Source organism: Taudactylus pleione, unplaced genomic scaffold (assembly GCF_031769625.1).
Source record: "Taudactylus pleione unplaced genomic scaffold, aTauple2 ptg000061l, whole genome shotgun sequence".
Classification (NCBI taxonomy): domain Eukaryota; kingdom Metazoa; phylum Chordata; class Amphibia; order Anura; family Myobatrachidae; genus Taudactylus; species Taudactylus pleione.
Genome location: NW_028284463.1, coordinates 13,329,109 through 13,356,045, shown reverse-complemented (window position 1 = coordinate 13,356,045; position 26,937 = coordinate 13,329,109). Strand labels below are relative to the sequence as shown.

Here is a 26,937-nt window from a genome sequence, read left to right as displayed (position 1 = left end):
AACTGATGATATTACTACAAAATAATTTTTATCATGGTTAAGTAGATTATCAAATTTAATTACATTCATGTATTATATTTGGATAAAAAGTACAGTGGCATTTTGCCTAAATGCAATACTGGCCTGTCTTACTTACGGCTATTTAGCTACTGTTGTCCAATATTATTAACTTATTTCTGGAAATCAGCTTTGAAAATATTTTTTCAGCTTTTCATTAATAGTCCACTTATTTTAATCATTTTACTGTTATGTTCAAATGGATTATAAATTTGTTAAAACATAAGTAATATAAAACAATCAGAAATAGACTATTAATTGGCAGCAAGGTGTTTGTAAAGAGCAGGATATTGGGATGCCACGTTGAGAACCTTTGGTCTAGGCTATTTACAGAAATGAAAGCAGGGATCTCATGAAAAATCTGAGGAGCTATTTTTTTTTATAACATAAATCAATGAGAAAAAGACTTCTTTCTATAGGCTGTTATTAATTATTTATAATTCTGCAGAGTTCCCATGGTGTCCGTAGCAACCACAGTCACATGACACATGATGTAGGGAGCAGAGAGGCTTTGGAATGCCCCTCTGTGCTATATCTATACTGTGCACTCTAAAATCCTTCCCCCTACTCTTCCCCATCTGCCTTCACATGAAATGCTGAGAGCTGTGAGAATGTGTCTGTGTGGCTGGCAGTCATGCTGGTCTCCCCTCCAGAGAGATTTTTTAAAGGAGATAATGATTTGCTGGACAGTTATTTAAAAATGACTAGCAGATGCTGCTTTAAACTTTTTCACCAGTTATACTTTGAATTCTCACATCGGGGGGGACATGTCAAATAAAAACCCTCTCGGCGAGTAGCCCTTTGACAGTAAGCAATTACTGAGCGCTAGAACTGGCATGACTCAGTTGCTTGCATATGCATTCCATTACAAATACTCTGCGAATGACATGGAAAATAAACACATGTAGTACTCACAATATGCGCTGATCCATGTGAGTAGCCACGGGAAAATGTGATGTGTTTACGTGGATTTATTCACATACATGTGGAAGCACTTGAGGATCGGATGGGGATTGTTTCCACCTGGGGAAATGAGCAGGATATAGGGCCTCATTCAGAGGCGGTCGGAGGATGCAAGCGGTCGCTCAGAAACTGGGCGGCCGCTTGCATCCTGACCGCCCGCCTCTGTTTCGGTCGTTAGGCTGTGGGTTTACACCCACAGCTCTAACGACTGCTAGGGTGATGGTCGCGATGGTCTCTCCGGGGCTTACGACGAGACCCTAGGGTAGGGTCTCAGTTGTCGTAAGCCCCGGAGAGCTTCTGGCTCTGTCAGAGCCGGAAGCTCTCCACTGACATCACTAGTGATGTCAGTGGGGCCTCCCCCAAACGGTAGGCGTTCCCATGGGAACGCCTCAGCTTGGGCTGCCACCCCCCCCCGGCCCACCTTCCAAACGGGGCGAGCTGTCAAGCAACATCGACAGCTCGCCCCCTTTGGAAAGAGACCTGCTACGACCGGCGCTGTCGGTCGTAGCGGGTCTCACTCATGCGCACGAAGGAGCCGGCTCCCTCGTGCGCATGCGCACTTGACAAACATTGAGGCGGTCGTAGACCGTACGGCCGCCCCTGAATGAAGGCCATAAGCCAGTAGTCTGACATAGGTTATGCTGGCAATAAGGCTCTAAGGATAGATATTGTGCCCCCAGACTAGCCAAATGCCCAGTTCTGTGCACTTTATTCTTCTATTGCAGTAGATATAGGGGTCTATTCACTAAAATTGGAGAGCGATAAAGTGGTAGAGAAATAAAGTACCAACCAATCAGCTCCTAACTGTCATTTTTTTAAACACAGCTTGTATAGTGAGTTAGGAGCTGATTGGTTGGTACTTTATCTCTCTCCACTTTATCTCTCTTCAAGACTAATGGTGCATACACACGATCAGATTTTTTCTTCAGATATGGACGATAACGATTTAAAAAATCGTTCAATCGTTCATATCTGAAGGAAAATCTGACATATCTGTCAGATCTGTCAGATGAACGATTTGAACGATGCGCGTTCCCGATGGTCAGATAACGATATCTGACATCTGATGTGTTTGCAGTCAGACTTGGATGATTCCATTCATTTTAATGCAGTCAAAAATCGTTCAAATCTTTGGTAAAATCGTTCAACCATTCATTTGACAGATCTGACCATGTGTATGCTCCATTAGGGCCTGAATTCAGCAAGGAACGCACAGATGCGGACGCACACAATCGGCCACTGCGAGAATATGCTAATGAATGCATACGCATGGCAATCGCAGCAGAATAAGAAGACGCCCAGCACTACATAATACCACCGACTTCCCTTTACTTGCGTCCTCTATACCTGACAAGACAGCGGAAACATCGGTAACATCGAGAACCATCGGACCCATACGCTCAATAGTGGCTGACCTGACCCTCCCGCAGACATAGCAAGACTTCTTGTGTGCAACTAGACCTCAGGCTGCGTCCGGGCTTAATTATGCACGCCCCTGAAAACGAGATCCAAACGCACACAGGCACGCCTGCGTTTGCCCGACCACTCCCCCGTCACCACCCACAAACGGCAATTCCTGTCAATCACTTGTCCCTGAGGCTGCGGACTCCCTGCCTATGCATACTCCATCGCACTGACCGGTTCGTGCACACGCACTGCGATGCATGCGCAGAGCAAAACCATCAACCGATTGTGCGCGCCTGCATCCGTACGTTCCTTGCTGAATCAGGCCTTTAGTACATAGACTCCATAGGGACTGATTCAGTGGTGGACGCTGCGTGCTCTTGTGTCTGTTGCCGGTAAAATCCTCCAGTGGTCCCGATGATGACAGCACCTTAGCACGTACACAGTGTAACACGTCTGTCAGAACGTTTAGCACGTACACTGTGTAACACGTCTGTCAGAACGTTTAGCACGTACACTGTGTAACACGTCTGTCAGAACGTTTAGCACGTACACTGTGTAACACGTCTGTCAGAACGTTTAGCACGTACACTGTGTAACACGTCTGTCAGAACGTTTAGCACGTACACTGTGTAACACGTCTGTCAGAACGTTTAGCACGTACACTGTGTAACACGTCTGTCAGAACGTTTAGCACGTACACTGTGTAACACGTCTGTCAGAACGTTTAGCACGTACACTGTGTAACACGTCTGTCAGAACCTTTAGCACGTACACTGTGTAACACGTCTGTCAGAACCTTTAGCACGTACACTGTGTAACACGTCTGTCAGAACGTTTAGCACGTACACTGTGTAACACGTCTGTCAGAACGTTTTTCTGATTTTTTCAGGCATGCACAGTTGCAAATAATCACTCAACTTGCGAGTATCGGCATTAAGTGCGCCTCTGATTCAGATCCATAAAGCGATAGATTTGCAGCTGACGCATTTCGTGCAGTTTCCGCCTAAGCCAAGACCATTATACCCACCACTAACCAACAAATTATATCCTGAAAACCTGCTGCTGTATTTCATAACAACCAATCAAATATAAACATTGATCAGCCCCCTCCCCACATTAGACAACATGTCCACTCTAAACCGCACTCTTTGTTCCCCACATTATACAAATCCGTCGCCGCTTTACCAGACACTTTTAACAAAAGAATGCGTCTTGGAAAATTATATGTGATTTACCTCACCCTAACCCCTGACCTCTTCTCTAATGTTGCTCTATGTTTACACGCAGAGGAAATATCAGGTAACCTGCAGACGCCTACATGGAAGTGTTCAAACTCCCAGGTATCGGGCAACTGCTGATACCACAAACCTGGCGCATCAGACATAGGACATCAGCTGACTGACGGTGGCTGATAACGTGGAAAATGCACCTATAAATATGCGTTTGTTGAATGTACACACAAAATATACTCACAAACATGTATTACAATATGATGTCACCCTAGAGGGACTCTTAGGGGTAAATTTACTAAAGTGAAAGTTTTTATGAGTGAGTTTTAGAAGAGATGTTGCCCATAGCAACCAATCAGATTCTACTTAACATTTAACTAGCAACTTCTAGAAGATAATAGCTAGAATCTGATTGGTTGCTATGGGCAACATCTCTTCTATTATTATTATTATCATTTATTTATATGGCGTCACAAGTGTTCCGCAGCGCCTTACAAAGTACATAAACAAATAGATTGACTTACAGTACAGTACAATACAATCCAATACAGGACACGGATAATATACATTGCTACATTCGCGACCATAACACCCAGATAAGCAACAATGCAGAGCAACCAAGTGTTAGGTGCCCTGGTAGAGAGTAAGAAGTAGATGAAGGTAGAGTAAAGAGAAGCACAAGAGGGTAGAGGGCCCTGCTCATAGGAGCTTACGTTCTAAAACTCACTTCTAAAAACTCTCACTTTAGTAAATTTACCCCTTAACATTGTTATTTAAAATAAAAAAAATGACATTTGCAGTTTTCTAATTTAAACATTAATGGTGATTTCCATTGTTTTTCCGTTCACACTAACATCCGATCCTTCGCCTAAAGCGATATTTATTTGTTTTGGGCACCCATTACTTTTTGTGTATGTCGCGCCCAAATGCACCGAGTTTAAACAATAAAGCGGCTAAACCCTTGTAAACTATTGGGCGTACTGCAGGAAATGCAGTCTGGACGCTCAAAAGCCGGACTTTTCACAGATTTCTGCTCGCCACCTCAGGAGGGCGCGAGCAGAAATAATAAGCGGCCGCAGCAGCCGTGCCCAATCAACACGACAATTGAAAAGCTCCGTTTGACGCCTAAAAAAAACAAATAAATTCTCCCCTAAGAGATTACTGTATAAAAATATGATTTGTTCTAGAAGTGTATAAGAATCTGCGCTCGTGTGAATACAGTAACTTACAGTGGGCGGCCTGTTCTGTTATTGGTAACTAGCACAGATAGGAAAGAACATATTTTAGCTTAGTGTCCATTTAAATGAGATTAGGAGATCAAAGTAACAGGCGAGCGCCAAATCCTGGGACAGTGTACTGTTTACCTAGCTAATGCATTCAATTAAGTGCAAACTAAATCGTATGTTCAAGAGCCAAAGCCGAATGCATCGGACACAGCAAACATCTTAAAAGCTGCCATTTAAACCTCATAACTCTTACATACTGAGACTAACGGGACCAGAACATCAGGACACCACGCTAGTTGTGGACATATGTGTACCGTGAGGAATTTGGTAAAAATACACTGGTGATATATGACAGCTATTTTATGTGAACAGTACCTGTAGTTGCATATATAAAAAAAATAAGCTGCGATTTTATTTTTCACTGGCATAAAACGCCATTGGCTTCAAGGATCTATATATAGATAGGAGCGTACAGTTGTTTCACAAAGTACACTGAAGTGCCAAAAGCAACGGGATAGCAGTATGTAAAGGTAATGAATGGTAGGTCGCGTCACCGTACTGTGATGTTTTGGAAATGCCCAGACCTGCATTAGTTGTAATCTGACATCACGTGAGTCAGTTTGAACGCTGGCCAGGCTGCTCATGGCAAGGTGATGTGGATTATCAAGTTCGAACGTGGCATGGTAGTGGGTGCCCGACGGAAGGGAAATTCCATTTCTGAAGTTGTGCGGACATTCAACATTCCTCGATCTACAGTGTCATGTGTGTACTGGGAATACCTCATGGGAGGCATTACCACCCACCGGGGACAACACAGTGGCCGACCATGGGTGCTTAATGATCGTGACCAGCGGTGTCTGGCCAGAATTGTCAGTGGTAACAGACGAGCGACACTGGCTCAAATCACATTAACATTCAATGCAGGAGGTACCAGGCGCATATCCAGCAAGTCAGTGCAGCGTTCTTTAGCTTCCATGGGATATTGGAGAAGACGACCCACCAGAGAGGCCCTATTAACACTACAACACCGAACACAGTGCCTCACCTGGGCTCGTGACATCACTAATAGACCCTGGAGGACTGGCAACACGTGGCATGGTCCGATGAGTCAAGGTTCCAGTTGTTCCAGGCTAATGGTAGGGTTCGGGTGTGGCACAGACCCCATGAGGCCATGGACATCAGCTGTCAACAAGGCTGACAGCATAATGGTTGCATAATGGTGTGAGGTGTTCACGTGACATGGTTGGGTCCGCCTGAACATGTCATTGACTGGTAACCGCTACGTTGCATTGCTTGATGACCCTTTGCAGCCCTTCATGGACTTCATGTATCCCCACAACAATGAAATATTCCAGCAGGATAATGCACCGCGTCCTTGGTCCCAAGTTGTCCAGAATCGGTTTGAGGAGCATTCTGGAAAGTTCCAACAAAAGGTGTGGCCACCACGTTCCCCCGACATGAACCCAATCAAACATTTATGGGATGTGGTGGGGAGGTCCATTCGCACCCAAGATCCTGTACCTACAAATATCAGGGAGCTGTGGGAAGCTATTCAGATGGCATGGGTCAACATCTCTCCAGAGGTCTTCCGTCCACTTGTGGAATCAATGTCACGTCGAGACCAATTCTGGAGAGTTCCCTGCAAACTGACAGAGGAAGTATTTTCTAGTCACCCCAACCCAGTCTTATCTAAAAGCAGCATAGCTTTTACTATCATATGCAACAGCCTTACAAAACATTAAATCTATCTTATCGAATACCTTTAAGGGGTCTATTTACTAAGCAGTGTTAGGAGACAGAGTGAAAAGAGATAAGGTGTCAGCCAATCAGCTCCTAACTGTCATCTCACAGGCTGTGTTTGAAAAATGACAGTTGGGATCTGATTGGCTGACACCTTATCACTTTTCACTCTGTCTCCTAACACTGCTTAGTAAATAGACCCCCTAAGTCTCCATTGGAACATTACGTTAGCACACGCTCCTAATGTTGCAAACCACCAATGAAATATCTTACATACAAGTTTTGTTTTTTATCCCGTTTCATTTTAATACGGTTTTGTTCCCAAATGTAAAGCGCAACTGAATATGCTGGTGCTATATAAATAAATGTTAAAAATAATAGAAATAGTTTCAGTTTATAGTATAATTAACAAGGTGAAGGAAAGCAATATCAGAATACCAGAATTTACAGGAGCGAATACAAATATTTGCTTTGCAGTACTTTACATAGTGGTAATGCTTTGTATATACATAGTAACATAAATCAGAAGCAGGCACGCAACAGAATACACACGATTTTACATGACGACTAATGTATGTATAATGTATTTAAAATCATCCTGGGTCAAAATCCTAATCCCACAATAAATGGAAAAACCATTGTTGGGTATTTTGGTAGCAATCTAAAAATAAGCACAGTGAAAGGAAATTTTACTCCTGGGGTGTGGGTTCTTCCTTAGCAGGAGGGACATCCTGTTACTCCACCAACAGAAAATAAATTGGTCTCATCCATTGTCTCTACAAAGAAGCACAGCCACAAAAAGAGATTTTCCGGTCGCAAAAAATGCACAATGAGCAAGAACAAAATGGTGGCAATGAGTGCTAAATATACACGGAACCGCACCACCCTATAATAATAGTAATGACGCTGGCATCCAATCAGCATTCTTATAGCCGCAGCATTCAAAGCTATAAAGTCAGCCCATCACCTGAAGTAACTGGAGGAAGCCATTTTGTAGGTAGGAAAAATGATCATGAGAATTCACTAGGAATTCTACTGAATATTCCAAGCCTGGCACCTTAGTCACGTCACCAGTTCCTAATAAATTGAAAGTCTGAATTCTCATGAATATTGGTTCAGCCCACAAAATGACTGCTTCCACTCCACCGATCTAGTGGGCCTGATTCAGACCCGTTCGCTAGGATGTGTTCGCACGCAGCCGTCAGCGGCCAAAGTAGGCAAATCCTGCGATCGCTAGCTAGCAAGACATTAGCACGCCAACTATATCTTGCCATGCGATCGCGGTATGTATTTAGATGCCCACCAGGCTGACACAAGACACCCACTTTCCCTTAGTAACACACGTCATCTCCAGGAAGTGTATGAAACAATCGGTAACATCGAGTAACATCGGACCCATATGCAGCACTTGTGGCTGACCACACCCTACCGCAAGCACTGCGAGTGCTGCAGTGTGTAATTCAGCCATGTGACGTGTACGCTGACGCTGCGTCTTAATTATGCACGCCCCTGAAATATTGTTAAGACGCACAGACACGCCTCCGTTCGCACCACCACACCCCCGTTTCCATCGACTACCCCCTGTCACCACCCTCAAACGTCTGTCCTGTCACTCATTCTAGCGAGGCGTCTATGTACAGGGTGCGAACGCTTCACCATCGCATGGACTAGTTCGCGCACACGCACTGCGTCTTGTACCCTCCTAGCGAACGGGTCAGAATCAGGCCCTAAATTCTTACCCTTTTGAAAAATGTATCACACATTTTCGACGCCCACCTGTCATACTTTTTTTTTTTTGCTACGTCATGGTAAATCTTACATAATATGTTTCCGCGCTCACAGCCTTGCCTTGAAGGGCAAACAGTGCAAGTCAGCTGTGTAACGCACATGTAAAAATCCTGTCACATAAGTGATTGCATGAGGTGAAAGGTCCAGATTAAGCTTGCACCCACCCTCCACAATCCTGCACTAACAAAGGCCTCTCTGTGAGCTTGCCTGCCAATTCAAAGTAGCACAGTCTTAGGAGATAAAGCCGGATTGTACATTCTGTTTTGTTTTTGTTTTTTTTACAATGAAATGCACAGTTTCTAGCTTAGCTTTCCGGGGAATTTACATTAATCTATAATATATGAAAGTCAAAGTTAAATTCCTTGTAAAAAAAATAAAATAATATGGTGTTATGTAAATCTGTTATAACTGAGTAATAGAAAATAAAAGTTAAGGAATTTTGCAACCATCTAAAATGATTAAGTTAAGTAGCAGATTATCACAGTGACAAAAGGGAACACAGAAACACAGAAACACAAGGGGAGATGTACTAAGCTTTGGGAGAGAGATAAAGTACCAATCAATCTGCTCCTTACTGTCATTATTCAAACACAGCCTATAAAGTGACAGTTAGGAGCTGATTGGTTGGTACTTTATCTCTCTCCAATTCTTAGTACATCTACCCCACAGTTCCCACAATAAGTTGTTTTTTTTTTACAGGAACCAGATTCGTTCCTGTATCTCTGCAGCAATAGATCACTTGTAACAGGCCTGTAATGTTAGCGAATATGCCAGCTAGAAATAAACCACCATTATCAGTAATCGAATAATGCAAGGCTAAGAGGGGAGCTGGAATGAAGGAAAAAAAATTCCGCCCTCAGCTGGAGGGCAGTGCTGGTGATGTCATAATGACATCACTGGTGCGTTTTGTAGCTCATTGCCCACTAATTGTCTAGTTTCTCAGTAATTGTATTCACCACTGTCACAGCTGGCCATAATAACCTTGATAGAAAGGTTAACAGCAGTGCATTAAATGGGTTCAGTATGCTATGTTGACACTCACAATGTCAACATGGTGAGAATGCCGACATGCTCTGGATTTTCATTTGATGCAGGACTACAAGTCACAGCATGCCAGTAGCTCTCATTGTTTTAACTCAAAGGGACTTGGGGCTGGTATAGGCACAGGAGGCGGTATTTTTAAACAGGTTCGAGGACCGGGGCGGAGCTACAGAAAACAATTATATATATATATACACACACACTGACAGATACTGTACATTAGCCGATCAATTGATTGGCCAATATATCTGGTGCCCGTTGGCCATTGTGTACCAGCGATATGTCTGAGAACGACGTAGTGCACAGTCGATGGCAGCGATATCTGCAGAGATATCTGTCTATCAGCAAGTGTGTACGGACAATCAGCCGATCACCTGTACACATGCAGCTGCAGCCGCGGGGAGCCCCGGCCAGCGGGACCCGCAGCTGCCTGGAAGATGATGGTCGTTCAATGTATATAAACGACCATCATCTACAGATATATCTGCAGATCACTCCATCTGCAGATATATCTTTGCAGTGTGTACCCACCTTAAGCCTTGGATGGAGATAAAGGCCCAATCAACCAGCTCCTAACTGACATTTTTTCAAACACAGCCTGTGACATGGCAGTTAGGAGCTGGTTGGCTGGTACTTTATCTCCATCCAAGCCTTAGTAAATAGACCCCTGAGTTCCTGCTTGTTCCTGATGAAAAATAGCACTGGGTACAGGACTGATTACAGTGCTACTTGTTATATATATATATATATATATATATATATATATATATATATCCATACATATATACAGTCAGGTGCATAAATATTGGGACATTGACAGAATTTTCATATTTTGGCCTCTATTCACCACCACAATGGCTTTGAAATGAAACAAACAAGATGTGATTTAACTGCAGACTTTCAGATTTATTTTGAGGGTAATTACATCCAAATCAGGTGAACGGTGTAGGAATTACAACGGTTTCTATATGTGCCTTCCACTGTTTAAGGGGCCAAAAGTAATGGGACAAACTAAACAATCCTAAATCTAACTTTCACTTTTTAATACTTTGTTGCAAATCCTTTGCAGGCAATTACAGCCTGAAGTCTGGAACGCATAGACATCACCAGACGCTGGGTTTCATCCCTGGTGATGCTCTGCCAGGCCTCTACTGCAAATGTCTTCAGTTCCTGCTTGTTCTTGGGGCATTTTCCCTTCAGTTTTGTCTTCATCAAGTGAAATGCATGCTCAATCGGATTCAGGTCAGGGGATTGACTTGGCCATTGCATAACATTCCACTTTTCAGCCTTAAAAAACTCTTTGGTTGCTTTTGCAGTATGCTTCGGGTCATTGTCCATCTGCAATGTGAAGCGCTGTCCAATGAGTACTGAAGCATTTGACTGAATATGAGCATATAATATTGCCCGAAACACTTCAGAATTCATTCTGCTGCTTTTGTCAGCAGTCACATCATCAATAAATACAAGGGAACCAGTTCCATTGGCAGCCATACATGCCCACGCCATGACACTGCCACCACCACCATGCTTCACTGATGAGGAGGTATGTTTTTGATCATGAGCAGTTCCTTTCCTTCTCTTCTCTTCCCATCACTCTAGTACAAGTTGATCTTTGTCTCATCTGTCAATAGGGTGTTGTTCCAGAACTGTAAAGGCTTTTTTAGATGTTGTTTGGCAAACTCTAATCTGGTCTTCCTGTTTTTGTGGCTCACCAATGGTTTGCATCTTGTGGTGAACCCTCTATAGTCACTCTTGTGAAGTCTTCTCTTGATTGTTGACTTTGAAACATATACATCTACCTCCTGCAGAGTGTTCTTGATTTGGCCAACTGTTGTGAAGGGGTTTTTCTTCACCAGGGAAATAATTCTTTTGTCATCCACCACAGTTGTTTTCCGTGGTCTTCCGGGTCTTTTGGTGTTGCTGAGCTCTCCGGTGCGTTCTTTCTTTTTAAGAATGTTCCAAACAGTTGATTTGGCCACACCTAATGGTTTTGCAATCTCTCTGATGGGTTTGTTTTCATTTTTCAACCTAATGATGGCTTGCTTCACTGATAGTGACAGCTCTTTGGATCTCATATTGAGAGTTGACAGCAACTGATTCCAAATGCAAATGTCACACCTAGAATCAACTCCAGACCTTTTACCTTCTTAATTGATAATGAAATAACAAGGGAATAGCCCACACCTGTCCATGAAATAGCTTTTGAGTTGATAGTCCCATTACTTTTGGCCCTTAAAAAGTGGGAGGCACATATAGAAACCGTTGTAATTCCTACACCGTTCACCTGATTTGGATGTAATTACCCTCAAATGTAATCTGAAAGTCTGCAGGTAAAGCACATCTTGTTTGTTTTATTTCAAAGCCATTGTGGTGGTGAATAGAGGCCAATAATCTGAAAATTCTGTCAATGTCCCAATATTTATGGACCTGACTGTATATATATATATACACATATATATATATATATATATATGAAAAAAAACATAAATTAAGTAGAAAAATATGAGCTAACTGTACAAGTCTTTCACACCACCAGCCAATCAGAACCTGTACGCTAAACACTGCCGCAGGGGCATTTAAGGACCTTCATTTACACTGTACACAAATTTACTGTACACAAGGAGCAGTGCATTGTGCCATGGGTATATAGCACCAGAATACAATGCCTCAATAGAGCTTTATGCTACATTGTGGGAAAAACACAAACGTGTACGATAGACAAGATCAACGTAATGAGCTTAGCTTGTGCAACAACAGATGAATTTCCAGCCTTTGCTTTGTGTCAAACAAGATAACTCCTGATAGCAAAGATGGCCCAATGTGAATAAAGAAGATTATTTATTACTGTGTTACCAACAAACCGCAGATTCCTAAGCAAGGAAAAATTTTATAAATATCTGACGTCGCAGTGTCCTGTTTTGTTAATCTGTTTGGCCCAAAAAATGCTTTTATGAGCGATTTTATGAACGATTTTCTGTCAGATTTTTTTTAGAGTGTAATGAACGATTTTTTTGAACTACAAACGATTTTTGCATATTCCCTTAATGAAAATCATTGAGTTGACAAGTCTGACTGAACTACAAACGTGAACGCGTATGAAGGAATTGTTCATCGTTTGATTCAGAAAGTGAACGACTTTTTCAAACGATTATCGTTAAACAATATCGTTTAATGATAATCGTTCAAAAAATCGGTGTGTGTGTATGCAGCTTTAGACATAATGCAATGCAACTAAGGCGCACCAGGAGACTGTGCTGATTAATTTGATATGCGACACTGATATACAGTATCTGCGTGCGACTGAGTCTGAAACTGTATATGAGGTGATACGATATAGCGGGCGCAACTTTTTTTCCACGCCAAGTTCCATTGTGCTTTCTATACAGACTCAGTCACACACAGATATATACAAGTGTTGCTTATAAAATGAATCAGTGCCGTCTCCTGGTGAGTTTTAGTCGCATCACAACTAAGACGCATTTTCTGTAAAAAAAAAAAGACGCTCGGCGCTAGCAGAGGCGCACGGGATCTGGCGGCTCAATTGCTCCAGGCGTCTCGCGTCTCATGGATTATTGAGGCTAGATGTAGGAGGACACATCTGTCACTGTAAAGTGCATAGCAATATACAGGCGCCTATATAAATGTTAATAAATAAAGAGCTATCAGGAATACATGTCAGCAAAATGTTCAGATTACAGTATATACAGTAACAGTTACTGTAACAGTTACTGTATTTGGAATGAAGTTTTGGTCAAGGGGGAGGTATTTTCCTTTGCACTTCAGACTTCCTGTAGTTAATATTACTGAAAATAAATAGACTGTACTATAACAGAAGAATATAGCGTTCTGCGCATACATCGCAGTGCGCTCACGTGAACTTGCCATTGCGATCAGGACTGGTTGACAGGAAGTGCCTTTGTGGGTGGTAACGGGGGGGAGTGGTTGGGGAAACGCAGGCGTGCCAGGGCGTTTAAACGCAGTAGCAGCGGCGTGCATAAATTAGCCACTGCAATGCCCTACGCTGCCTGAGGCCTGATAGCGTGCGTGGACGTTATCAATTTCTGAGTAAGGTCAGGGCTTGTGCGAGGGTGCGTGAGGCTTGCTAAACATTATGGATGTGTGTAAGGTAAAGTGGGCGTCCTTATGTAGTGCAGCGGCGGCATAGCGATCGCAATGGATTAGCATACTATCGCAGTTAACCTGCATGTATAATCTCTATTGCATTCGCAATTGCGTTCCTTGCTGAATCAGGCCCAAGGTTAGGTAGTGATAAATAACGGACATTGCTATGAAGTCGCGCCATACATCCCGCCATGCTTATTCACAAAATAGGCATTTTTTTTGCATCACTAAGGCAACAAAATATCTATCTCATATTTATCTATCTGTCTCATGTTTATCTGTCTATCTATCTAATATCCATCTATCTATCTAATATCTATCTATCTATCTATCATATCTATTTATCTATCTATCTCATATTTATCTGTCTATCTCATATCTATCTATCTATCTATCTATCTATCTATCTATCTATCTATCTATCTATCTATCTATCCATCTCATATTAATCTATCTATCTCATATCTATCTATGATCTAAACTTCATGTGTTGTATTATTGCACATGTTAATGCGCTAAGCTAGATTGCCAAGTTTTGGGACCTGTGTCAGTCGCACGAGGTAAACTGCTTCCATATGGATGGAAAGGAAAAGTGTCCTAATAAACAGCAGTAGTTTACTCTAATTCCCCAATTTCCCTTCACAGCCAGCAAACAGGAAACGGTGTTCTTCAAAATGGATCCCCTCCCAGCTCTCTGCCCTTCCACACGCTCCCTGACGCCCTCTGACACGCAGCTGTAATAAGACGAGTTATAGCAAAGTAAGGGAACGTATAATTTCCAGAATACATGGGTTCCTTACATCCTGGGGGAATTCTATAAATCCCATGTAGGAAGAACAGCACAGAAAGCAAAAGTCCCTTAAAAAAAGGAAATAAAATGGTAAACAATGCATAAAAGTGCTGTAACCCACAGCAACCAATCAGACGCCTGCTTTCTAACTTCCAGCAGGCAACTCAAATCTAATGACGGATTCTATTGTGTCACAATGACTTCTTAGATTCCATGCTACTAAATAAGCACCTTCATTATAAGTAGGCACCCTATATCCTGCTTCAGCAGGCGAGCTATAGGTTGCCTGATTTATGCTGCGCTCCTTAGGTAACCCATGACTACAGCTGTTTTGGAACTACAAGCCTCAAAAATGCCTGCTCTCCCGGTGGACAAACTACAACATAAAAAAAATGAAGAACGGCAAGATACTCTACAAGAGGAGAAAATGATTTTGAGGGGAGCTGAATTAAACCTTCTCAAGAAAGGAAATGGAGGTGTTGCCCTTAGCAACCAATCTAGGTATAATTTATCCAATGCAGTCTATAAAATGGGAGCTACAATCTGATTGGTTGTTATCGACAGCGCCTACTTATGTAATACTTAAAAAGTTTGATACATCTCCCCCCATTGTCTTATCAACTTAACTTTCAGTCATTACTGAGCTACTTGCACATATCTATACCCAGCTCAGCCCATTGTACAGGAACCAAACTCATTCATCTATAAACTTGTACCACCAACAACATACCCGTGTGCTATTTAGGTCGTACAAATGTGGAGGCTTCTACTTCATGTAAGACACAGAAAATGCCTGTACCCCTAGAGAAAACGTTTGTACAGAAAATTAAATGGAATAATCATATTTCTGCATTGAAAGTTCAAGGACATTGCTGTTTTTGAATGTGCACCTGTTACCTATGCGCAAAGTAAAGCTGGGAACACACTGCGTACAGCCGACGAGTGGCATATCGCTAAGTGCATCTGTCCGCGTGTACAGCCGATATGTCTGCGAACAACGTGGTTCACAGACACATGGCGGAGGCCCTGCAGCACAGCCGATGTCGGTATATCTTGCAGATATATCGGTACATTGGTGAGTGTGTACACTGGCCACTGGAAACGTAGACACTGACATCACAACTTGTTGGGCACATTGAAATGCCCGCCCAGTTTTGTTGTCTGGCCAGACATCCAGGAGCCGATTGGTAGATGTGTGTATAGGTCACCAAGTCAGTGGCTCAGTCGGCGGGACTGTTGATCGCCAGCTGCTAGCTCAGGTGTGTAACCCGTTTAAGGGAGTCGATCTGTGGGCTGTACACGTATTAAGGCAGACTATCAATTCACCATACTTGCCTACTTTTAAAAAGCCCCCTCCACAGCTCTCCACGACCAAGGCGCAATTGGATGTGGAGCGATCACTTAATTGCGGCTCCAACCCACCCCCCCCCCCGTGTTTAAAGCCACGATTCAAGGGCGTGGGCTCACAACGAACTGTCCAGTTAATTCGGGAAGTGTGCAGAACCCCCAAAATTGGGTACTCGTCTGGACATTATAGGAGAGTAGACAAGCTGGCAATTCACTACCCCAATGAGTACTTCTATTTAGTTCTCCTGGTCTTGTGTGAGGCCATTCTGCACAGGGAATGACATTGCTATGGTGTATCTCATCCCAAGTGTTAGGACAATGTCCATCTCTAAAACTATAATTAGTTTATGACTTTAAGCAGTTTATAACTTTCAGTAGTTTATAACATCTGCCATAAAGTAATACTGTGTTTTAAATTGCATTCTTTCTTTGGGCTTGCCCTTCCATGGCCCCTGCTTCAGAGAAAGACAAAAAATGCCCTCCTGTCTTTTGTTACATGCTAATCTATTGTAAAAAAAAGTAAATCAAAAAGAACTGTATTCCCACTTTGTGGCTATAACTATCAAACAATTCTCAGGTCACACCAGAATAGGTTTCCGACCTTACTGGAGCATCTAATCCTTTGCTATAAATATATCATCATCCTATACTGTAGGTTTAAAAAAAATATATAACAGGCGTTATAACCCCTCCACGCAGAGCCTAGCTTTGGTGGGAACACAAAGAACGTCCCAATGAAAAAAATCCAGATTGCAACGCATACAATGAATAGGGCTTGATAAGATCGGTGGTCTGGAGCACAGCCAGCTTTGTGCTGATCTGGGTGATAGCCAATAAGGATGTTTTTTCACCACAGTCGATTATCAGGCCATAGACAGGGCGCACCACCCAATCCTGGGCGGAACAGAGGCCGCTTCTCCTTGATCAAATCTGTCTCCGAAGACAAAAAGAACACAATGAAAATTTGACTGGCTCTGAGCTTTATAAAGCAGTTCCCAGGTCGTGCATAACATTCATATAAAAATTTCCGAACTATTACAGGACAGTGTTAATTAAGCCAGTCAGGGCCATGACAGTCAGTGGCTTAGCCAAAGTGAGCGACTTCTTCGAACATGAGGGGCTAAAGTGCAATGATTCAATACTGTACAAGGGTGATCAACATGTCTATTTTTCAGGTCAACACAAACCACAGCAAACATCTGTGTTGTTTAATCAGTCACCGAAAACCTTGAGAATTCGGCCAGCACGAGTCACATGTACTGGGAAAGGGATGTTCTCAGGTATAGGACTGAGAGAAAAAGCAGAGAAGGAAAAGTTTCACATTTTAAGATAAATTGGAATTATAACCTTCAAATCTTCCCCCCCCCCCCCCCGTCAATGTCAATTTGTGCTGTTGAGCGACCCTGCTCCTTCCATTATATAACTCTCAGTCTGTGGCTTCCTGCTACCTCCATTCCCCTCCTCACATCATGTCACTGCCCCTGTCACATGCAGGCTTGTCCTCACTGACACATCACTCATCCCCTGATATACTCTGTGCTGCTGGGGACACTGCTCCTCCCACTATATAACTCTCAGTCTGTGGCTTCCTGCTACCTCCATTCCCCTCCTCACAACATCTCACTGCCCCTGTCACATGCAGCCCTTTCTTCCTGTCCCATCACTCATCTCCTGATATACTCTGTGCTGCTGAGGGACCCTGCTCCTTCCACTATACAGTATAACTCCCAGGCTGTGGCTTCCTGCTGCCTCCATTCCCCTCCTCACATCATGTCACTGCCCCAGTCACATGCTGCCCTGTCCTCAATGACATAATCAGACACATGGACAGGTCACTGTCTCTATTAGAAATAAAACAAAATTTCCTCTGTGTACAAAGTGAGCCCCAGGGTCTGTACGTCTTGTCTTTAAAAGCACCATTTTTCTATGGAGACTGGACCGATATAGTGATACATGCTGCTGTTTGCCGAGCGTATTCCTCAGAGATAGGACAAGTGACAGGAGAGAGAGAGAGGAGAGAGAGAGCGAGACAGAGAGAGCGCTCTTTTCTGTAGGTGCCGGACTGTAGATAGACAGTAATTAGTTAGACAATGTCTAGATCGACCCCAGTTGTTAGAAAGTCAATAGATCGACAGGTACAAAAGGTCGACAGGTACAAAAGGTCGACACACTAAAGGTCGACATGTAAGAAGGTCGACAGGTACAAATGGTCGACGGGGTCAAAAGGTCGACATGAAAATGGTCGCCACAAAAATGATCAAAATTTTTTTTTTTTTCTTTTTTTTAGGTTTAGGGTTAGGCACTTAAGATGAGCCAGTGTCCAACGTCATTCCCTACCATCCAACGTCATTCCCTACCATCCAAGTGGGCATGGAGGGGGAATAAATCCATGTGGCGAGCGAGTGAGCCACTGTGCCCGCAGCGTGGCGAGCGAAGCGAGCCCGCAAGGGGCCGAATGGTATTCACGCCAAAAAAGTAAAAAAAATGCGTCGACCATTTCCGTGTCAACCTTTTCCATGTCGACCTTTTGACCCTGTCGACCATTTGTACCTGTTGACCTTCTTACACGTCGACCTTTAGTGTGTCGACCTTTTATACCTGTCGATCTATTGACTGTCTAACAACTGGGGTCGATCTAGACATTGTCTAACTAATTTTTGTCTATCTCTTATACCACACCTGTTGACACCAGCAACATCCAGCTACATCACACACTAGGTCTGTGGTATAGAATCTCCGCATGACACAAGTGAGGAAAAGCGAAGGCATTGGTGGTGACAGGAATCAGGTGCGGTTCATTTGTACAGATACCTAATGGATACGGGATGGGTAGGATACCGACACCTGTCGGTAGGTGTCCTAACCCTTCCCCTCTCCCTATCCTAACCCCCCCTCCACGGTGCCTGAACCTAACCTCCCCCCCCCGCACCCTAAACCTCCCCCCTAGTGCCTAACTCTAACCTTCCCCACTACTTACCCCCGGCATGCTGTTGCCGAGATTTAGACAGGTGGCGTGATACCTGCGCCAGTATTCTAAGTGCCAGCATTCCCTGTGCCAGGAAACTGAACATATCCCAAAGGATAGTAGCACGCCAACGCTCAATCGCAGGGTGTCGGTGAGCCAACATCATTACTGAACCATCAGAAGTCCAATCACGTCTATCGTCAGAAAAGCCAAATCGTGAATGGACTGTAATCTGGCGAGCAGGGCCCTCTTACCTTGCCGTCTGGTATTACCCAGTCTTCTTGTATTACTGTGTTGTTGCCAATTGTTAAGCAGAAGGGAATAAGTTGGCACTATATATTGTATGAGTAAATGCTAATAAATAATGTACAATAGTGTTCCCGCTAGGCTGTTTCAACAGGGCGGCGCACCCTGCCCGATTGAAGTAGCTGAAATGCGCCCTGCCTTTATGGCGGCGCCCTGCTGAAACAGCCGTCCCCACCCGATTTGGGGTGTCCAGTGCACAAGGCATCGATTCACACTGCGAGGAGAGCTTGGGGGCAGCTCAGCATCTCCCTGAGTGCTGGGCACATCCCCTACAGTGACGAAAATGGGGCGCCTTTCAAGGACATGCCCCCCTTTCCTAGTGACCACACCCCTTTTCGAGTGCGCATTCCATTGGAGCATGCAGAGGAGTGCACTTCTACGATAGCCACCCTGCCCACACTAGAATGAACACTAGTACAGTATATTTATTTTTCTTTCAATAACAAATTATGGGGGCTATTTACTAAGCAGTGTTAGGAGACAGAGTGAAAAGTGATAAGAAAGTGATAAGGTGCCAGCCAATCAGCTCCCACCTGTCATTTTTCAAACACAGCCTGTGAGATGGCAGTTGGGAGCTGATTGGCTGGCACCTTAACACTTTTCACTCTGTCTCCTATCACGGCTTAATAAATAGACCCCTTTGTCATGAAATCATGTCACCCCTGTAAACATTCTTAAATAAATATTAAGAAAACTGGTGAACGACTAAACAAGAGAAGGAGGCGGGTCAAATTTTGTAGCACACTAGAGAAAGGGGCTCGTGAAAGATCTCTAGACTGTAAACTCCCACAAGCAGGTCCCTCTCTACCATCTGTCTCATGTCTGTACTCTGGGCCTGATTCAGAGACGGACGCTCTGAACGAGCGCTCGCTCTGAATCAGGGCGGGTTTTTTTTGTTCGGGCTCCTGGCCGCTCGCATAGCTGTGGGTGACTACCCACAGCTATTGCGAGCGGCCAGGTTGAAGGTCGCGATGGTCAAGACCATCGCGACCATCAGGCTTGCGACGAGACCCTTGTGGTAGGGTCTCGTGGCCGCAAGCCCCAGAGAGCCTCTGGCTCTAATAGAGCCGCAAGCTCTCCCACTGACATCACTGGTGATGGCAGTGGGGCCGCCCCCAAACGGCAGGCATTCCTTCGGGAACGCCTCCGTTTGGCCAGCCACCCCCCCTGCCCGCCTACCAAACGGGGCAAGCTGTCAATCACCATCGACAGCTCGCCCCCTTTGGTGCGAGACCCAGAGCGACAGAGCACCCATCGCTAGCCGGGTCTCACGCATGCACACGACGGAGCTGGCTCCGTCGTGCGCATGCCCAGTGGGCGAACATCGACCCGGTTGCGAGCGCTCAGCGCTTGCGACCGGGTCTGAATCAAGCCCTCTGTACCTTCTCCTTCGCCCTCACCTGTCAATATTATTTTTTTTGTTTTGTTGTATTGACTGTAGAGTTTTGCGTCGCCTTATAAATAGATGGACACGAGATAAACTATAGTTCAAAAACCAATCGGATGCTATAGCTACAAGTAGCGAGGTGCCGGCATCAGGAAGTGCGTGCACACTGGTCAATGCCGGCAGCGCCGAAGCGACAGCGGGGACCAGGCTGCATTCAGTGTCGCTGACGACGCACGGCAGCGCACATCGTCAGCGACATAGTGTGTACACACTAGACGAGGGCGTGAGTGCAAAAAAAATGGGGTGTGGTTTAGCTGTCACAAGGCCACACCCATTTTTGTACACACGCATTTGGTATGACATTTGCAGGAGCATGACCTTGTGTCAAACCCCCGTTTTTAGTCACTGCCGGGTCACAACACAACAACAAAAGAGCCGCGGGTTGGCCCCCCGCTGCATTAGACAATGTGCCCGATGTCTGATCCGGCCGGATCGGACAAAATATTGCCTAATGTGTACCAGGCATAAGAGAAAGTGCCACAGTGGTCGGATGACCCCGGGTCACAACAGGAAACGGCGGGTGGATTACAGGTCCCCAGTTGGCAGAAGATCATTGCATTTATATATCCTAAGCAACTGACTGACAGACCCTGCAACAAGAGTATCAGCCTTCCTATTAGCAAAAGCTACTGATTACACTTGGGGGGGAGAAGGAGGGGGGAGATAATCCATGATCCTTCCACAATTTCCTATTGTGACCAAACATAATCTGTACCCTTTACCTCAATTTCATGTTAGTTATAATCCCAATTTAACAAGCCGCACTGATGCCCATTTGAAGAGTTTTCTTTTGCCGAAACTTCAAACAGTTAAAAGAAAAAAGAAAGAAAAACACATTAGTTCAGGTTATAATTGCAATTAAGCGAGGAACAAGATCCGGTGGTTGCCGTGTTCCAGGATAATTAGTTAGATTTGTAGAAGGAACGCATTACAATTTAGCTTTGGACAACAGAGCCAGCCTTGGCAAGCAGAGGCGGAACCTTACAAGCACAGTAATTAAGAGAAGACGGGAATTCTGTAGAGGGAGGGTGGAGAGATAATAATGACGTCTATTGTGTGTAGTCTTTTGCCAAGATTGATCAATTTGTACAGTCAGAGATAATAATGTGACGTGAGCACACTCTGAAACACCTCTGAAAACAATCCACAACTAATATCTTATTTTGAACGTTGAGACTCGCGTAAACCCGATACATCGCAGCCAGATTTTTCCAGGGACCGTATTTTGCCGGGATTACATTTCACTCCCAATGATGAGTTTATAGAATCTGAAGATGATTTATGGTGTATGGATGATGTGAACATTGGGCCTGATTCAGCAAGGAACGCAGTTGCCTATACGCATGCAATCTGCCGATTGTTGCGCTCTGTGCATGAATCGCAGTGCGCGTACTAGCCACTGCGATCGGGACTGGGGGGGGGTGTGCCAACGCAGGCGTGCCAGTGTGTTTGAACGCCGTTGCAGGGGCGTGCATAAATTATCCACTGCAATACCTTGTGCAGTCTGAGGCCTCATATCGTGCGCTGAAGTAAGCAATTCCTAAGGTCTGACCTGCCTTAACTGTGCGTATGGGTCCGATGTTACTCAATTGTACCGATGCTTTCGCAGTCTTGCTAACCATTGCGGATGTGCGTGTAGGTGAAGTGGGCATCCTAGTGTAGTGGTGCGGCAGCATTGCGATCGCTATGGATTAGCATACTGTCGCAGTTGAACTGTGGGCCTAATTCAGAGCACTCGCAAGCGGGTCGATGTTGGCGGGTCCGTCATGCGCATGCGCGAGACCCGGATAGCGACGGGCAAGCCGTCGCTCCGAGTCTCGCTACAAAGGGGGCGTGCTGTCGATGGTGAGTGACAGCACGCCCCCTTTGGTGGGCGTGCCGGGGGCATCCGGGGCCGCCCCACTGACATCACAAGTGATGTCACTCTGCTCTGATAGAGCCGAAAGCACTCCAGGGCTTGCGGCACGAGACCCTACCACAAGGGTCTCGTCACAAGCCCGATGGTCGCGATGGTCTTGACCATCGCGACCATCTTTTTGGCAGCTCGCTATAGCTGTGGGTGGTCACCCACAGCTATGCGAGCGGCCAGGGGGCCGCTCTAAAAAACAAGAAGGCCGGCCCTGATTCGGAGCAAGCACTCTGTCAGAGCGTCCGGCTCTGAATCAGGGCCTGTGTGCGTACACTATATTGCGTTCCGTAGGGAATCAGGCCCATTATCCTGTTCTCGGCATTATCTTATTTTGTTTTTGCATTACTGTGCCTTGTATTATTGCCACCCTCTCATTATTCCGCATTATGTAACACTTCGGGCTGCTAATTAACGAGGGGAAACTGTGGAAACGGAGGCGTAGTGCAGGGTGAATTTGTTCTAAAAAGAGCAGCACCAGAGGAACAGACCTGACAACAGGAAAATGACACCTGCATAGTGTGAGGCGAGGGAGAAGGTACAGAGCTGTTTTATTTACGCGGTCTGAATGACAGTAGAGCCGAGCAGCAAAGTGTACAGGTTTATATCAACACCAGCGACAGTGGGGTATATTTACTAAAGTGCGGGTTTTTAGAAGTTGCCCATAGCAACCAATCAGATTCTACTTAACAATTATCTAGCACCTTCTAGAAGATAATAGCTAGAATCTGATTGGTTGCTATGGGTAACATCTCCTCTTCTAAAAACCCACATTAGTAAATATACCCCAATGTAGTTATTTACTAACAGTTATTTTTATAGCGCATAGATATTCCCCAGCACTATACAGAGAATATTTGGTCAATTACATAAATCCCTGCCCCAGTGGAGCTTACAATCTATATTCCCAAACACAGTTATCCTACTAGTATATTTTTGGATTGTGGGAGGAAACCAGAGTACCAGGAGGATACCCATGTAAGCACGGGGAGGAGAATAGATAAGCTCCGCACCGTTAAGGCACTGGTGGGATTCGAACCCAAGACCATACATGCCTACCCTCCCGGTTTTCGCGGGAGGCTCCCGATTTTTCGGGTAACCCCCCGCACCCCCGGAAGGGTAGGCATTTCTCCCGCATTCTGCCCACTTCCTAGTGAAGTGGGCAGAATTAGGAGAATACCCGCGGCAATCGCGGGTCTCTGTGAAGGGGGCGGGGCTTAAGCTGTGATTCTGCATGAATCACAGCATTTGGCCCCGCCCCCTATGTAAATTGTGCCCAATCGCGGCAATTTTACCGCGAGGGGGCGGGGCTTAATGACGCAGATAATCAAGCCCCGCCCCCGTCGGCCCCTTGCTGCTTCTCTTACCCGGGCTTCTCCTGGGAAGAGAATATTAAAGGTAGGCAACCCTGCCCAAGACCTCAGAGCTGTAAGGCAGTAATGTTAACCACTATGCAGGTAACCTGTTCCTCTACGGCTGTGGTGGGACAACAAGTTCCATCAGGTCCTGTCTTTAACCAGCTGCAGCTCTCTTAGAGGCCCATTTAACATTCTATATTTGTGGCTACAGTATGTCCCCAAAAACACAGATTTTCTGGGGTTAACCGCAAATATGGAGTATGCCCCGGATGTATTAAGGAGGGACCACAGCAGGTATCTGAGATACCTGCTGCGATCCCTCTTACCACAGGCAGCCGCAGCCGATGCTGCCAGATTTACCAATATCCAGAATGCAATGCTTTCCCGATATTGGCCCCCGTTGCTAACGGCATCTGCAGATGGCGTTATCCGTTGTAGCTTATGGCTTACACACCAGATAATTAGCCGGCAGAGGGTTTTTGCGATCCAACCTGAATTGGGCCCTAAAGGGGCATACACACTAGACGATAAAACTGAACGATATGAACAATAACGATATTCGTTCAACAATATATTGTTCACATCGTCTAGTGTTTATGGTCCGAACGACCAAAGATGTGCGCCCCCGCGGGTTGTTAATGATATCCCCAGTCAGCTGTACATGCTGCCCAATCTGGTGATATCGTGAGCGACGCCATGCTGCTGAATGCAGCATGGCCCCGCTCCCCACCCCTGCCGTCGTCCGTCGCTGGTCGGCATCGGCAAGTGTGAATACACTTGCCGATGCCGGCACCCCCGCTGGGCCCGCTGCTGACGATATCCCCGCATACACACGTCGTCTAGTGTGTATGCGGCTTAAGCCTTGAAGAGTGATAAAGTACCAACCAATCAGCTCCTAACGGTCATGTTACAGGCTGGGTTTGAAAAATGACAGTTAGCAGCTGATTGGTTGGCACATTATCTCTCTCCAAGGCTTAGTACATTGACCCCTTTGTCACAGGATGCACAGAAAAGCCATTTACAAACATACACATACATTCTTATTCTGTACTAGTCCACTACATACATGATACGTCTATTAGATAAATAATACGGGTAGCTTTAAAACTGGGGTTCTTGTAAATCAGATATTAAAAACAAATAAATGATAAACAGCTGCATAGTAGCAGTTATAGCGCAAAATGGTTCATGCAAAGGAGAGATTTCACACAAGAGCAATGTGAGTTATTCATACAGCCGTCTGCACACATTCCCTATAGGAAGTTACCTGGAACACTTCAGCGGTATATGGCAGGAACGCGTGGTCCTAAGAGATTCTAAACTCAGCCTTGTTATAAATACTCTTTCCTAACTCAATTACACCACCGGTCCCCAGGCTCCACCAAGCTCCTTCGTACCCGCCACTTCCACTGTAGGGAGCTAATTGAATCATTACTTTAATGTCTTCATCATCGGCCCGGACCATGTAAGGTAATAACGCGGCCTGTACTGCAGGCACGACCCTCACAAAGTGATCTCTGGGGCAATATGAAGAGCTGGGCAAGCTGCCTGGCACACACAGGCCTATGACCTGGCGTCATTGTGACTCTTACGGCCTAATTCTGAGGTGGACGCTACTGCATCCCCTCTTGCGTCTGTTGCCGAAGTCGTCCCATCACTTTGCCGCCTGTCCCGATCGCAACAGCAACTTTGCGCGTTCGCTCTGTGTAACGTATGCGCCGTAGGGGCTTTCAGGACTTTTCGAGCATGCGCAGTTGCAAACAATCGCTTGACTGGGTGAAAATCGCCATTGCGTTCGATTTGCGTACGTGTGGATGCTGCGACCGATGGTGGAGTCTAAAGAAGCACCAAACGGAATTTCAGCGCCTACGGATTCTGACAGCGGCCGTCTCAGTCCCCGCACATTACTTTTGCATGGCTGCACACCATGCAAGGGCTTTGTATCGGCATTTGCCTAAAGTCGCAGACGGTATACAGACGCGTTTGCATCAAAATCAGGCCCTTAGGGCAGGATGTAGTAAACATCATATCCGGGATGCGGTACATTCCGCCACTTTTCGGGTACACACCGTTGTTAATAACGCCAGTATGTACCTAGAATTGCGATTCTGATCGATAAGAGCTATCCTTTGCGACAGAGGGTCTTCCTTCAGGGTTTATGACCCAGAAGTCCCTCTACGCATGCGTACTATGACTCATGCGCCACCAGTGGTGCTAAGAAATGCGGAAAGGCTTCTATTGGGTAACGCCCAACCAGATCCAAGCTCCGGAATGTGTCGCAGTCTGGAGCTTGGGACGAACAGAAATGCCGCCAGAACTCCGAAAACTGCATTTTTTTTGGAGTTTTGCTCGTATTTGTGCCCTTAGTACATCCTGCCATTAATAGAAATACATTCTACTCCATCTGCGTGGCTAAATAGGACACCTGGAATGCTGTTCTATGGATTACGACACTGATCTGATGGTAAGGACTACGCAGGAAAACAAACGTGCTGTGTTCTTCTCACATTTGTGTTCCAGAATAATGTGTCCCAGGTCACTCGAGTTCCTGCAGTAAGATGAATCCCCCCAGCTCCCCTCAGCCTGAACTCGCAGCTCTCTGCTCTGCTTCATGTCACTGTTACATTTTCATGGCCTAGTGTTTGCAAAAGACCTCTGTACAAAATCCCTAACACGCCTGTAGCGTGAGCGTGCGAATCAGGATGTGGGGGCTGGGGAGCGGAAACAGACCCCAACAGAAGAGCTCTAGGCCCCTGGGATATTCTAAACACAAGGAGAGGAGTGGTGCAGCCTGCAGTTTGCACAACATGCTACAGCCTAAATTGCTTGCTGTATAGCCACACATGACAACCAATGTGTATCGCAGACTGATTGCTGATTGGCTACATTTGAAGTCTTGGATTGAAGTACAAGGGGTATATTTACTTATGTGTGGGTTTTTAGAAGTGGAGTTATTGCCCATAGCAACCAATTAGATTCTAGGTGAAGGTGCTAGATAAATAAGTAGAATCTGATTGGTTGCTATGGGCAACACCTCCACCTCTAAAAACTCGCACTTCAGTAAATATACTCCCAATTGTTTGGCTTTGCATTCTAGGCCTGAAGCTGAAGGTGTTTTTCCACTGCAATGGTCCAAAACTAAGCGTATGCAACTATGGGCAACGTAGTCGAGCATACCTTAGTTGCATCTCCACTTGCGACCGTGGAGGCGTAACTGGGCTGTAACCGGGCATTCTCAAGGAGGC

At 45.2% G+C, this 26,937-nt stretch overlaps 1 protein-coding gene across 1 annotated transcript in view; it reads right to left on the bottom strand.

Moving 5' to 3' along the window:
* The window catches only part of NHERF2 (NHERF family PDZ scaffold protein 2), a 100,642-nt gene that overhangs the window by 52,998 nt on the left and 20,707 nt on the right, over positions 1-26,937 (bottom strand). The window lies entirely within an intron of this gene.